Genomic DNA, 14213 nt, shown 5'->3' with positions numbered 1-14213 from the left:
TTCTTACACTTGCAAATAAGTTCCACATCTTGAGCACAGTAAATAACTACTTTGTAACAGTTGGGTAGTTAGCTTAATCATTCAGCGCAAGTAAATATACTTTCCAGGATTAGGATTCCTGCTCTTTTTGCCAGTTCAAATATAACATTTTTAAAAATATTTGTTGTTTTACAATTTCAAAACAAGGTACTTAAAGAAAGAAGTCGTAACATATGTTATTATTTGATGTATGTTGCAACTGAGAAATGAAATACTTGTGATGCAGCAGCATTCTTCAAAAGTCAAATTCATAATTATTTTTTTGCAAACTGGCAACTAATGCCCTGGCACCTTTGAGGGCATGCTAAATAGTTTTGTGCAAGATGTGCAGCTGGTGTCCAGGATTGCATTTCATCTGGTCATCTTAAAAGTTGTTTTAAATTTCCTGATAAGTTAAACTTTATTCAAGGAAAAGAATGATGGAAAATTGATTTTTATTCTCAAAAGGGCAAGAACCCAATTCAAGACATGGATCATTGCTATCTTTTAGAAAGGAATTTCTATCTCTATCCTTTTATTGGTTTCTCTGTTCAACACATCAGTTCCAGCCACGACATGTGAGGCAATTTTTTCCTAAGACTTCATCAATGTTATTTCTATTTAACAACTGAGAGATACCAGAGACTGTCCAGTGTTATTGTTCTACTATTTATCTTGCTCCTCTGATAGGGAATCACCTAGACCCCTTAGCACCACTCAGTGATTATGTGATTTAAACTCTAACGGGTCATAATGCAAATTGATGTCTGTTCACACCAAATATATGTATTTTGACAAAGTTTACATTCTATTTGCAAACAATAACCATAATCTTCTCATGAAGATTATCATGTCAAATCCATGTATTCCAAAAAAAAATTACTTTTATGTTGCAATTTAAAAGAATCATGAGAACATTAAATTTTGCCTGGAAAAGAATTTTTCACATACAGGAACTCGTAAAACTTTTCGCCTGTCACACGTCTGATAATTAATGTGATGTATAATAGTATTGCTTATGTTTGCATGTGTCTTTTCTTTTAAATCCACACCTAATTTTAATATTAGAAAAGCACTCTTTACAAAGGGTGGTGGTCACATACGAATGTATTTGACTTTCTTCCTGATAGTTTTTTTCACTACAGAACAAGATTGAACCTTTTAACATTTGAACCTTACAAATGCCATGTATCACTGTTCTTCAAAAATGGCATAATTGGAATTATACAACAAAATTCTATGAATGTCAATTTTTTGAAACACTCCTCACTTAGTTCTGAAGTTCTGAAGAATTAATTTTACATCTTTGGGGAAAACAGTGGGAGCACGATGTTCTTTTGTTAAGGGTGTTTGGGCAGCAGCTTGAATGATGTTTGATTCACATATTTGTTGAACTGTGCCAATAGATTCAGATACTATTGTGGAAACAAAATATCAAACAACCTACTCCAAAAAGACATGACACTGCTGTAGATGGCAATGCCTACAATATATTAGAATCCACAGATATTGTGGTTTGCCTCCATAGCAGATGGACAAAAGACACACAAGATAATATAGGTCAAAATGTCCTAATCAAGGGGAGGTGATGGCTTAGTGATGCTATCATTGCACTATTTATTCAAAGACTCAGGCAATTCTGGCTACCCAGTTTCGAATCCCACTGTAGCAGCTGGTGGAATTTGAATTCAATAAAAATCTACAATTGAATTTAATGATGAGCATAAACCCATTGTTGATAGTCAGGAAAAACCCATCTGGCTCACTATTGTCCTTTAGGGAAGGAAACTGCCATCCGTACCTGGTCTGGCCGACATGTGACTCCAGACCCACAGCAATGTGGTTGACTCTTAACTCTGGGCAATTAGGGATGGGCAAAAATGCTGCCCTAGACGGTGATGTCCTCAACCTACAAATGAATAATAAAAAAGAAACATCTAGAATATCAAGGAATTATATCTTGTCTATGTGATAATTACCCATCAAACAACTTTGGTTGTGAATTTCTTAGCAAAAAATTGGTATCTGGGTACAGCAAGTAATTAAGAAAACTAACATAATTTTATCAAGAGTGGAATTGAATACAAAAAGTGGAAGGCTATTCTTCGGTTATACAGGGCATCTGGAGCACCAGGTACAATATTGATCACCTTATTAAGGAATGAGATAAATACATTGGAGACAATTCAGAGTAGGATTCATAGACTAATACCTGGAATAAAAAAATTGTCTTGCATGGAAAGGTTAGACAGGTTGGGCTTGTATCCATTAGAGTTTGGAAGAATAAGAGGTGGCTTGCTTGGTACCCATAAAATCCTGAACCGTCTTGACAAGGTAGATGTGGAGAGATTTCCTTTTATAGGAGTATCTAGAACTAGAAGTCACTGTTGGAAAATCAGGTCACCCATTTTAAACAGGGATCACAGAAGTTTATTTTTCCTCTTGAGGGTTTTGAGTCATTGGAACCTTTCCTGAAAAGATAGTGGAAAGAGTCCTTGAATATTTTTTAAGGCAGAGGTAACCAAATTCTTGTTAAGCAAGGAGTTGAAAGGTTATTGATGCAGGTGGAAATATGGATTTGAGTTTATAATCTGATAACTTCAATCCATTGAATGGTGAAGCAGACTCAAGCAGTATTATAGCTTTCTCCTGCTCTTGATTCATATATCCAAATTGATAGTGAGAGAAACTAACATTAAGGTTTACTGCAGACTGTTCTGTCAGAAGAAAGTGGAGTCTCATTTAAAAATAGTCAGAAAGCGTGGCACTGGAAAAACACAGCAGGTCAGGCTGCATCCGAGGAGCAGGAGAATAAATGTTTCAGACATAAGCCCTTCATCAGGAATGTCGGGGGGGTGGGGCTGAGAGATAGATAGGAGGTGGGGATGGGGCCGGGGGAAAAGTAGCTGGGAAGGCAATATGTAGATGTAGGTAATGGGTGATGGTGATAGGTTGGAGCAGAGGGCGGAGCAGATAGATGGGAAGGAAGATGGACAGGTGGGACAGTCCAAGAGGGTGGTACCAAGTTGGAGTGTTGGATCTGGGATGAGGTGGTGGGGAGGGGAGATGAGGAAACTGGTGAAATTAAAGTTGATGCCATATGGTTGGAGGGTCCTAAGTAGAAGATAAGGTGTTCTTCTTTCAAGCATTGAGTGGCTAGGATTTGGCGGTTATGGAGGCCCAGGATGTGCATGTCCTTGGCAGAGTGGGATTGGGCAGGGGAGCTGAAGTGGTCAGCTGCAGAGTGCTGGGGTTATTTGTTGAGTGTGACCTAGGGATATTTTCTGAAATGTTCCATGAGTTAGAGTCCTATCTCCTAAAGTAGAGGAGACCACATCAAGAGCAATGGACAAAATAGATGAGGTGTTTGGATGTGCAGGAAAACCTCTGTCGGATGTGGAATGATCCTTTGGGGCCTTGGATGGAGGTGAGGGGGGAGGTGTGGACAGCATTTAAGAAGAGGCAAGGATACCATATAAGAAGAGGAAAGGAACCATCATAACATATTCAATCAGCTACATAAACTGAGAATTCCACACTGGTCTGTCTCTAGGCTAGGGACTGTAAAACATAATTACATTTTAATCCAGTATGCTAGGGAAACTACTAGAGGCATTTTTCAGTTTAACTTGACAACAGCAAATGAATCTGACAACATACAGGGAAGTAAAGTCGTGGCACTGTCAGAACACAGCAGTTGAAATCAGATTAAGTTTGAACATGCATGTTATTATTGCTCGATATGCTTTTACCTACCAAACTTAAATTCCGACAAAATATTCCTTCCCTACTTTTGAACCCATACCTTTCTCTAGTATCATTCCTATTTCTACTCACATGTTTTCCTAACTTACTCTACCCAGGAAACCTACTTGCTGTCCCCTCTCATTTTCTTTTCCCAAATTACTGATTAACACAGCTTCTTACTTTCTCCCACTCATTGTACATCCCTTTCCACATGTCATGTCCACCTTCCTTCCAAACTGTTGTAACTCATTTTCAATAAAAAAAGTCCAATATTTAACCCTAGATCCTAACAACTTTGAAATGGTCGTTTCTCTTAACACCTTTGAACCTTATTTCACCTCTCAAATCCTTATCTCTCACTCAATCTAATTGCAACTAGACCATCTCCAGATTCCTGTTTTACTTTGGTGTCCTCTAAGGTTCCCAGCTACCTCCTTCACCTCATTCATAAATTATCCCTTCGTAGCATGATCAAAAGACAAAGAGGGGCTGTTTTTACCCATCCAGACATGAGTCAAAAATTGCATTAGGATAATTGAAATGAAGACAAGAGATTCCAATTTGCTAATCTCCCATTCCTTTCTGCCTACACATAGCTGTCCCACTATCCCGGCTCCATTTCAGGGTAAACATTATAGATCTGCCCTATTTTCATGGAGTAGGGTTGATTTCTGAAGGCAGTGTTTATCATAATAGCTCAGAAGCTTCATGAAATATAGGGGAGCCCTGGTCATGAACCTTTTTAAGAAGTGCGCTCAAAGATGTTGTCAATTTCACATCATAATTTAGTGCTTTATGGTAAGTTGTGTTTTTAGTAGTGATTAATGACAGTACATTGTTTTTAAAAAGTAAATGATCAGCATTATGAAACATGGGCAACTATTCAGTTGTATTAGAATACATTATCCAATTGATAAAGTACTCTTATGCATTGAAAAGTATTGCTACCTAGAATTGGCTGTGTCCCCTGTGATTTAATCTTTTAATTGATTGACAGCTCAAATATCTAATACCCTGAATTGCTTCTTGAACAGATGGTTATGGTTATTCAATGACTTAAAAGGTCTTAATGTACTCAGCTCTGGAGGCTTTGTTTATACATCTGTGCAATTGAATCCTATAACTAAAGCTTGGCCGAGCTCCAAACCCCAGTGTTGGAATGAGTCCAGAAGGTGTTGTTGACACAGCTGACAAGAGAGCTGTTAGTTCATTTATCATGACAGGTTTTTAATCACAGAAGAAGATTGTGTTTTTTGATATTGGATATGGATGTGTCTACCTTGAAGCTGCTGAAAAGAGAGACATGTTGTCATAGCTTTTAAGTTTGCAGTCATCAATATGCAAATACAAGAAATCAAAGTTTCAAATAACCACAATGATCATCCAACAATGCTGGGTAAGGATAGGAAAATTGGAAGCATTGCAGAAATAAGATAGGTTGGGCTAATAATGAAAACCTATTGCATGGAAGTAAGGTGGGCATGACTCAATTACAAGTTTATAAAGTTAACATTCAAAGCTGAAAAGGAAAATTAGAAAGCATTTTCTTGACATCGAGGTTCTAATTTTTTTTCATCCTTACTCTATCTTCCCAACTGTCTCACTGTTGACTAATGCACACGCAAGGAGAGGAAACCTTTGAACTACGTCACCGTTCCTTTCCTTTGTCGTGCCAAATCCTGAATTTTATTTCTAACTAAGGTCCAGTGACACAAGAAAGAACATCATCTTCTCAAAGCCAATTAGAGATGGTCAATAAATGCTCACATCCTATAAGTTAACAAAATAAAAATGATCTTACAGAGTGGTAGTGTATTGACAGAACTGCCGTATTTTTAATCCACAGTTACACATGCATCTTAAAGATATATTTCTTCACGAAGTTATATAGTTATCTTCAGAGAATGTGAAAGTTACATGCTGGTAAAATATATTACAATATCAGCAACCACAAACAACATGCTACAATTAATAGAATTATGGTCATGCAAATTTGTCGCAACCACAAGAAGAAGAGATGGCATACTGGTGCTGCCCTAAAATTAATATCTCAAAAAATTAAAATAATGACAAAGCAGAGACATGTATTATGTTAATCTATAGAATGTGACATTTAATTAAATTCTAAAATGTTTGAGCATCCCCCTAATAATTGACCTCCTAGGGCTTTTTAAAGTAAAGATTGATTTTAATGCCTTTCACAATTAAATTTCCTTGTTAAAAGTGTATTATAATTTTCTTTTTTTAAAAGCATGTCAGAAATAGTAAGTTTTAAAGAACAATCGGCCATGGATTGAGAGTGCCAGTAGTTGTAGTGTCCAATTACAGCCAGACAGAAAAATTGCACTTTACTGGATAATGCTTTTTCTGCCACAACCAGGCATCTTCTCAGAGTAGTCTATGAAATAGGAATTTGTATAATCTAATATCTAATCCCTTTTTAATTTTGTGTTTCAATTTAAAAATAACCAGCAACACAGCTTCATGCTTTAAACAAGATATAAAGTTTAGTTTATTACAAGTATCATTGAACGTTGTTTAAGTAAACAGTGATAAAGTTATTAGCTAAAAAGACGGATACAAGCTTTAAAGTATGAAACGACACAAGTTATACATGAAAATCAGAATGAGATCAGTCTCTAACAACATTGCAGCCATGGCTTGCTTGATAATTCTATTTTGAAAGCGAAGGTGTTGAAAACTCAGTGTCAAACTCAATGGTTGTGATGGTTTCTGCAATCAAATATTTGGAGGTCACTTCTACTGGGGAACTGTGCAGAATAAGTCCTGTGAGTGTGTGAAGATCCCTTTGGTTCACTTTTATAGCAGCTACAAATTGTGACTTATAGTGGCCCAGTCCAGTGCAGCAGTCTTCCTTATGTCTCATGATGTGTTTCTTATAGCTGTCAAATGATTCTTCTCAAAAAGGCTGTTTACTGGGAACTTTATCACAATCAAACAAAATGGCTGAAAATGTTAACACTGATGAATCACTGATTCATAAAGCAATGTCATTTATCCTAGAATTCATTCTGAGGTACCATCTATCTTTAGTTCAACACAACAGAAGTTTTGGAGTCTTCACATACTTTGAGGATTCAATGGGCAATCCTAGAATCTTGAATTTTGGATCCAGAAGTTATGTTGCTTTCTGTATTATTTTGTCAAATGCCACATCAAGTCGTAGAGTCATACAGCATAGGAATAGACCCTTCAGCCCATGCCAACCAGGTTTCCTAACTTGAACTAGTCCCATTTGCCTGTATTTGGCCCATATCCCTACAAACATTTCTTAGGCATGCATCTGTCCAAATGTCTTTTAAATGTTGTAATTGCACTCATCTGCACCACTTCCTCTGACAGCTCATTCCACCTACGTACCATCCTTTCTGCGAGAATGTTGCCCCTCAGGTCCCTTTTAAATCTTTCTCTTCTCACCTTAAATCTATGCCTTCTAGTTTTGAACCTCCCCTACCCTGAGGAAACAACCTTGGCTATTTACACTCTCCATGCCCCTCATGATTTTATAAACCTCTATAAAGTCACCCCTTATCCTCCGAAGCTCCAGGGGAAAAAACCCTAGCCTATCCAGTGTCTACTTATAACTCAAACCCTCCAGTCTTGGTAACATCCTTGTAAATCTTGTTACACCCTTTCCAGTTTAATAACATCCTTCCTATAGCAGGACGATCAGAATTGTATGCAGTACTCAAAATGTGGCCCTCATCAATGTCTTGTACAGCTGTAACATGATATCCAAACTCTTGTATTCAATGCTCAGGTCAATGATGGCAAGCATGCCAAATGTCTTCTTCAACACCCTGCTTTTCAAGGGACCGTGTACCTGTACTCTCAGGTCTCTCTGCTCAACAATACTCCCCACACCCTACCATTAACTGTGTATGTCCTTCCCTGGTTTGTCTTATCACTGTACTCATAGATAACCTTCTTCACTGTCCAGTTTTAGTGACATCCACAAACTTGCTAACCATGCCTCATATATTTTCCTCTAAATTGTTCAAATAAATGAAGAACAACAATGGATCCAGCATCAATCTTTGCAGCACACAGCTGGTCACCAGCCTCCAATCTGAAAACACTAATCTACCATCACCCTCTGTCTCCTACTGTCAAGCCAATTTTGTATCCAGTTGGTTAGCTCTTCCTGGATTCCATGTGATCTAACCTTACTAATCAGTCTACCATGCAGAACCTTATCAGAGTCCTTGATAACATCCACATAGTCAATGTTTACAGCTGTGCCTTCATCTATCTTGTTGGTCACCTCTTCAAAAACCTTAATCAAGTTTGTGAGCCATGGTTTCCCACACACAAAACTATGTTGACAATCCCTATTCAGTCCTTGCCTTTCCAAATGCATGTACACCCTATCTCTCAGAATCCCCTCCAACAACTTACCCACAGTTGACATCATGCTTACCGGTACATCGTTTCCTGGCTTTTCCTTTCAGCCTTTCTTAAATAATGGCTCAACATTAGTCACCCTCTAGTCTTCTGGCACCTCACTCGTGGCTGTTGAAGGTACAAATAACTCTATTAGAGGCCCTGCAATCTCTTCCCTAGTTTCCTACAATATTCTGGGATACACCTGATCAGGTCCCAGAGATTTTTCTACCTTTATTCATTTTAAACACCCAGCACACCCCCTCTGTAATGTGAACTCTTTTCAAGATATCACTCTTCATTTCCACAATTTTCCTAGGTTGCATGTCTTTCTCCAGAGTAAATATTGACATAAAATATTCATTTAGGATCTCACCCATTTCCTGCGGTTCCACACAGATATCTCCTTAATCTCTCAGGGACCCTATTCTCCATATTGTTACTCTTTTGCCCTTAATATATTAGTATATCTTTATCTCTTTGTATTCTCCTTAACCTTATCTGCCAAAGCCATCTCATGTCTCCTTTTTGGTCTCCTGATTAGCCTCTTACGGATACTCCTATACCCCAGTACACCTCAAGGAATTCACTTGATCCAGCTGTCTATACCTGACATATGCCTCCTTCTTTTTCTTGAAGAGAACCTCAGTATCTCCAGTCATCCAGTGTTCCCTATCCCTGTCAGTGTTACCCTTCACTCTAACAGGAACATGCTACTTCTGAACTCTCGTTATCGTTCTTTTGAAAGCCTCCCACCTGCAAACAGCCTCCCTCAAGTAACTTTGAAAGTTCCTGTCCAATACCATCAAAATTGGCTTTGCGCTAATTTCAAACTTTAACTTGTGGACCAGGCCTAAGATGTACTATAGGAGACAGTGAGGTCTGCAGATGCTGGAGATCAGAGTTGAGAGTGTGTTGCTGGAAAAGTACAGCAGGTCAGGCCGCATCTGAGGAGCAGGAAAATTGACGTTTCAGGCTGGAACCCTTCATCAGGAATAAGGCTGGGAGCCTCGGGGGTGGAGAGACTCTCAACTAAAATGTACCATAACTACTTTAAAACTAATAGAATTATGGGTCATTGGTCAAAGTGCTCCCCCAATAACACCTCAGTCACTTATTTGCCAAGAGGACGTTTTGTTTTGCCTCTTCATGTTGAACATAATTCAGTGCTCATTTTCAAGTCATACGTTCTGTCCCTGTTTTACATAATAATATCAAAATCAACAGTTCAATAACAAAATTGATAGCAATTTGGGAAACTGAAATTGAGTTGGCTGAACCACAGAAAATTCACTAAAGTGTAATTTAAGAAGCTTAGCAATCCAAATATTAAGCACAGCAGTATTGTCACTCAAAGGAAAGTGAAATTACACCATTACATATTTACATTCACAGTTTCAGTTGTAAGTTTGGATAATATAATTTAGAATGGAAAAACTTGAACTAAAGAGTTGAATATGTACAGTTGAACTGAACTTATGTGTTTGGAATGCTGATCAAGAAATAATGACTTGATTATTTCTCAGGAAAGCCGACTTTTTTTAATGTTAAACACCAAAATAGAGTCACTACTCTTGTCATACATAGGCTAGTCCCAGTCCAGGACATAGAATTCTGTGGACCCATCCTTAGTTCTGATTTTTTTTGTACCTGTAAGTGTTATTGCAAACAACAGAACCATTCCTCCACCAACAAGTCACTGTGACAGTTATTTTTGTTTTTAGCTATTAACCATTACCAGTAAATCACCTGAGTGGCTAATCATCAAAAGGTGAAGAGGGAATGGGAAACCAAAATGGAGTTGAAGGGAGACGGAGTCTGTTATTTTTTTGCATATTATACAAGTCAGCTTTGTCTTTCCTAAACTCAGAAGTGCTGCCATTACACGCAACTGAGCGACTTTCCCACCACCAAAATTACTGTGATATTTCTTCATTTTTTTTAACTATTACCAATAACCCATGTAGTCAATCAAATATTTACAAGCACGGCCCATAATAACAATACAACTGAGTCTATGTTTTTTCACCATAGTCCCAGAGACCATCTGGCTGTTCTCTCACTGGTGCTAAGTTTAACCTGAGAGCTAGCATGCCTCAGGTGAGGAGAGGGTTTGAAAAAGTGGGGTCTTTACGGCAATCTCAGCCAATAAAGAAATTGAACCCACACTGCTAGTGTCACTTAGTATTATAAACCAGGTATCCAACAACTGAGAAAAGTGTAGGAGGACATGTTAGGAGGGGTAGGATGCCAAGTAGAGTATCAAGTGGGTTGAATACGAGTGGACAAAGTGCTGGGATTAGGATACAGGATGGCAAGGAGACCAGATGCTGTGTTTATGGCATGTCAGGGTATTTGGTTGATATTAGGTCCATTGGTGTATGGTTAGTTGGGTTGAAAGCCAAAAGGGGATGCAGACACAGGTCTGTTCCAATTGAAGGCATAGTTGTGGAGTGATTGGAGTTGAGGGAGGGGTTGCCAGTTCTGGACCAGAGAGAGGGAGTGAGTGGGTCCAGAGTGGGGGAATGAGGTTGCTGAGTCTGGAACAGGGAGAGGAGATACTCAGGGCCATGTGGCTGTGTTGCTTCTCAGAACAACACAGCTCTCAAGGACTGTTTCCTTTCATGTGCAGTTGTTATTGATCAGATAAATACAAACAAACCTCCCCAATCATCATTCATCGATACTCCCAAGAATATGTGATGCATTATTCAGAAGACAGGAGAAAATGGTAGACATCCATGGCTGGTTTGCAGACAGCAAATGATGAACTTGAACATCAGAAGAAAGTTTGAGTGCAATAGTGAATTGATGACATCTAGAATCCAGCAGAAATTGCTGGCACATGCCCAGAACAAACATCATATTCAAATACGATGACCAAGAATGAACACAATATGACCCACAACAATATGACAAAAGAGATGCCAAATCAGAAAAATATGACAACCAGAAATATTGAATAATCCTTTTGCAATCAGAACATGGTATAAGATGCAACTAAGTAAAGCAAGCCTAACCAGAATTCTACATATAGCAGCCTCCTGCACAGATCACCATAATGAAAGCTGGGATACATAAGCAAACGCTGATGTGTTTCAGAGACTGTAATTGTATTTCTCTGCATTAAAATATTTACAGACACAACATTTTTTGTTCTCATGTAAGTAGTTTGATTGTTTGAAAGTAAACCTCTTGTTTAAAATAAAGATGGATATTGAGATATTATGTACATACAAATTAAAAGGAGTGTATGTTAGACTACTGTCAATCGTCACCCACCTCAACAGGATATGATACACTAAGCCTGTGATTTTTGAGTGAATCTGAAGCAACAGTGAAAGAAGTCAGATATAACATACTTAGCTTCTTGTGAGCATTACCTTAAAATATTATCTTTGAAAAAAGAGTTTCATTAATCCTTGTGTGTGATTGGTACACTTATGTATAAAAGCATAACATAAGTCAGGTGGGAAGATCAAAGGTTTCAAAACACATTGTTCATAATGATGGTATATAATTGTCCAAATATATTCAGAAAGAACAAGAAAGGAAACCTTTGAGGTGCTATGTGTTATTAACAAGAAGTCACTTGATTTTGAAAAATTTCTGGATGCTAATATTAGAAAATGACCATGGTGATGCAGGAGGACTTAAGAAATCTGAATGTCTTTCCTCGCCAGCAGAGAACAAGAATCAGCTGTTCAATTACCTTCACAATAATAAACAATATACCATAGATTCAAAAGTGAAGCCACGGCTTGGTTAATTGTGTTTTTATTATTTCCCGACTACACCAAAAAGCCTGTAGCATGATGCCCCAGGACCTTAAAGAAAGATTTGTGAGCGTTTTGCACTAAAGACCATTAAAACAAAAATTTCAGAAGATCTGACGATTCTTTTTTTTTTCATCTGTTCATACAATATTGGTGTCACTGACTAACCTAATGTTTATTGTCCATTGGTAATTGCACTAAAGAAGGTAATGGTGAGCTGCCTTCTTAAACTGTGGCTACTCTTGGTGTATAGAACACCAAGCTGGTCATCGACTAGCCACGAAACGACATGACCAGCTATCCCTAGTAGCCACACACGCAGACGACAAGCAACATGAATTCGACTGGGACAACACTACCATTATAGGGCAAGCCAAACAAAGAACAGCCAGGGAATTCCTAGAAGCATGGCACTCATCCACAAACTCCATCAACAAACACATCGACCTGGACCCAATATACCGGCCACTACAGCGGACAGCTGAAACTGACAACCGGAAGCGGCAGGGACAGACCACTATAAACACAGGAGGAAACACCACAGACGTGCTTCACAGGAGTCTCCCAAGCACTGAGGATGTCACCTAGACAGGGGACGAAACGTTTGCAACAAAAACTTCCAGCTCGGCGAACAGAACCACAGCAACGAGCACCCGAGCTACAAGTCTTCTCACAAACCATGAGTAAAGAGGTACATTGAGCACCATAGAATTCCCAGCCTCTAACCAACTTTTAGCCAGAATCTATTTACCTAGTCCAGTTCAGTTTCCAAACAATGCTAATCCTATGATGTACATAATGGGGAATTTGGTGATGGTAATGTCATTAATTGTTAGTGGGCAATGGTTAGATTGTTTCTTCTTAGAGATGCTCATTTCTTTTACACTTGTGTGGCATGAATGTTGCTTGACAATTGTCATCCCAAACCCGGATGTTGTCCAGGTCTCACTGAATATATCCGTAGTATCTGAGGTGAATGGTGCTGAAAACTGTGCAATTATTAGTGAACATCCTCACTCTGACCTCATAAATGAAGCAGCTAGAAATGGTTGGGTCTAGGATACTATTAGTCATACTCACATTATGTTGCCTTATCATCAATATCCAAGATACCATCATTACCATTGCTGGGTATGTCCAGCATAGATGGTGGCAAAATAGTATACATACAGGAAAGAATTGTACTGTTGGTTTTCAGCATTGACACCACACCCCATGAAGTCTCATGACATTGGGTCAAACATGAAAAAAGAAAAGTCCCACTGAATACCGCATATCACCCACTCTTGGCTGATGAACCAGCACTCCTCCATGTTGAACACCACTTGGAGGAAACACTGATGGGTGTCAAGGGAGCAGAATGTGCTCTGGATGGGGGGTCTCACTGTCTGGTGATACCTCACCTCTTGATTTTCTTTTATTATTTGTTACCTACATGAAATTTTGGATTTCTTTTCTTGTTAGCTGCCCATCTTTTCTCATGTTCTCTCTGACTCTCAAAATTTCTTCTTCACTTCACCTCTGACCATTATATATTCAGTTACTTCAAACTTATTGAAGGTAAAATTAACTCCAAAACATGTACATAACAACAGAGCTGGCAAATGGGAGGTTTCAGACAGGGTTGCTGAATTAGAGACAATAAAAAGTAATTTAATATCCCAACATCCATTCCCAGTCATTGATACAGCAATGATCTTGAATCTGAAGGGGCCATTAGTCAGACAGATACATTTTTATGTTGAAGCTGCAACATTTTTTAAAGAAAGAGAGCTATGAAATCAGGAGAAGTCAGAGCTGCAAATATTTAAAAGAAGTGGAGACTGTGGGAATTAACATTTCTGCGCTGGACTGTAAGACATCAGTTATAACTGGGTGGACTAATCAGAAAGAAGTGCTCATTTGCACATTTACCTTACTGTGGAATAAAGTGCTTTAACACTTTGGAATCAGACCTTTTTGCACCTGTTGTTAACACAATCCCTCTTGGAGAGTTTGAAAAGAATACACATATTTACATCTTCAGCAACCTTGAAGTACTGTGGGCATTTTAACTTGTAATTCTAAAACATGTTTTTTAAAAGAGGGCTGATACAACAAAGAATGGTTGCAGATGTAAATTAAATAGCGAGCTGGAGAGAGAGAGAGAGGAGAGAATCATGGAATGTCACACCTAAAGATGCAAAGGATATTTCAAACAGCAATCCTTCAAGGATGTAAGTAACAAGTCAAAATAGACTGGACTGTAATCTCTTCTGACTGCAAAGT

Source organism: Chiloscyllium plagiosum, unplaced genomic scaffold, assembly GCF_037043375.1.
Source record: "Chiloscyllium plagiosum isolate Xiang-an unplaced genomic scaffold, Cpla_swu_hap1 HiC_scaffold_10, whole genome shotgun sequence".
Classification (NCBI taxonomy): Eukaryota; Metazoa; Chordata; class Chondrichthyes; order Orectolobiformes; family Hemiscylliidae; genus Chiloscyllium; species Chiloscyllium plagiosum.
Note: the sequence above shows the minus strand (reverse complement) of the source record.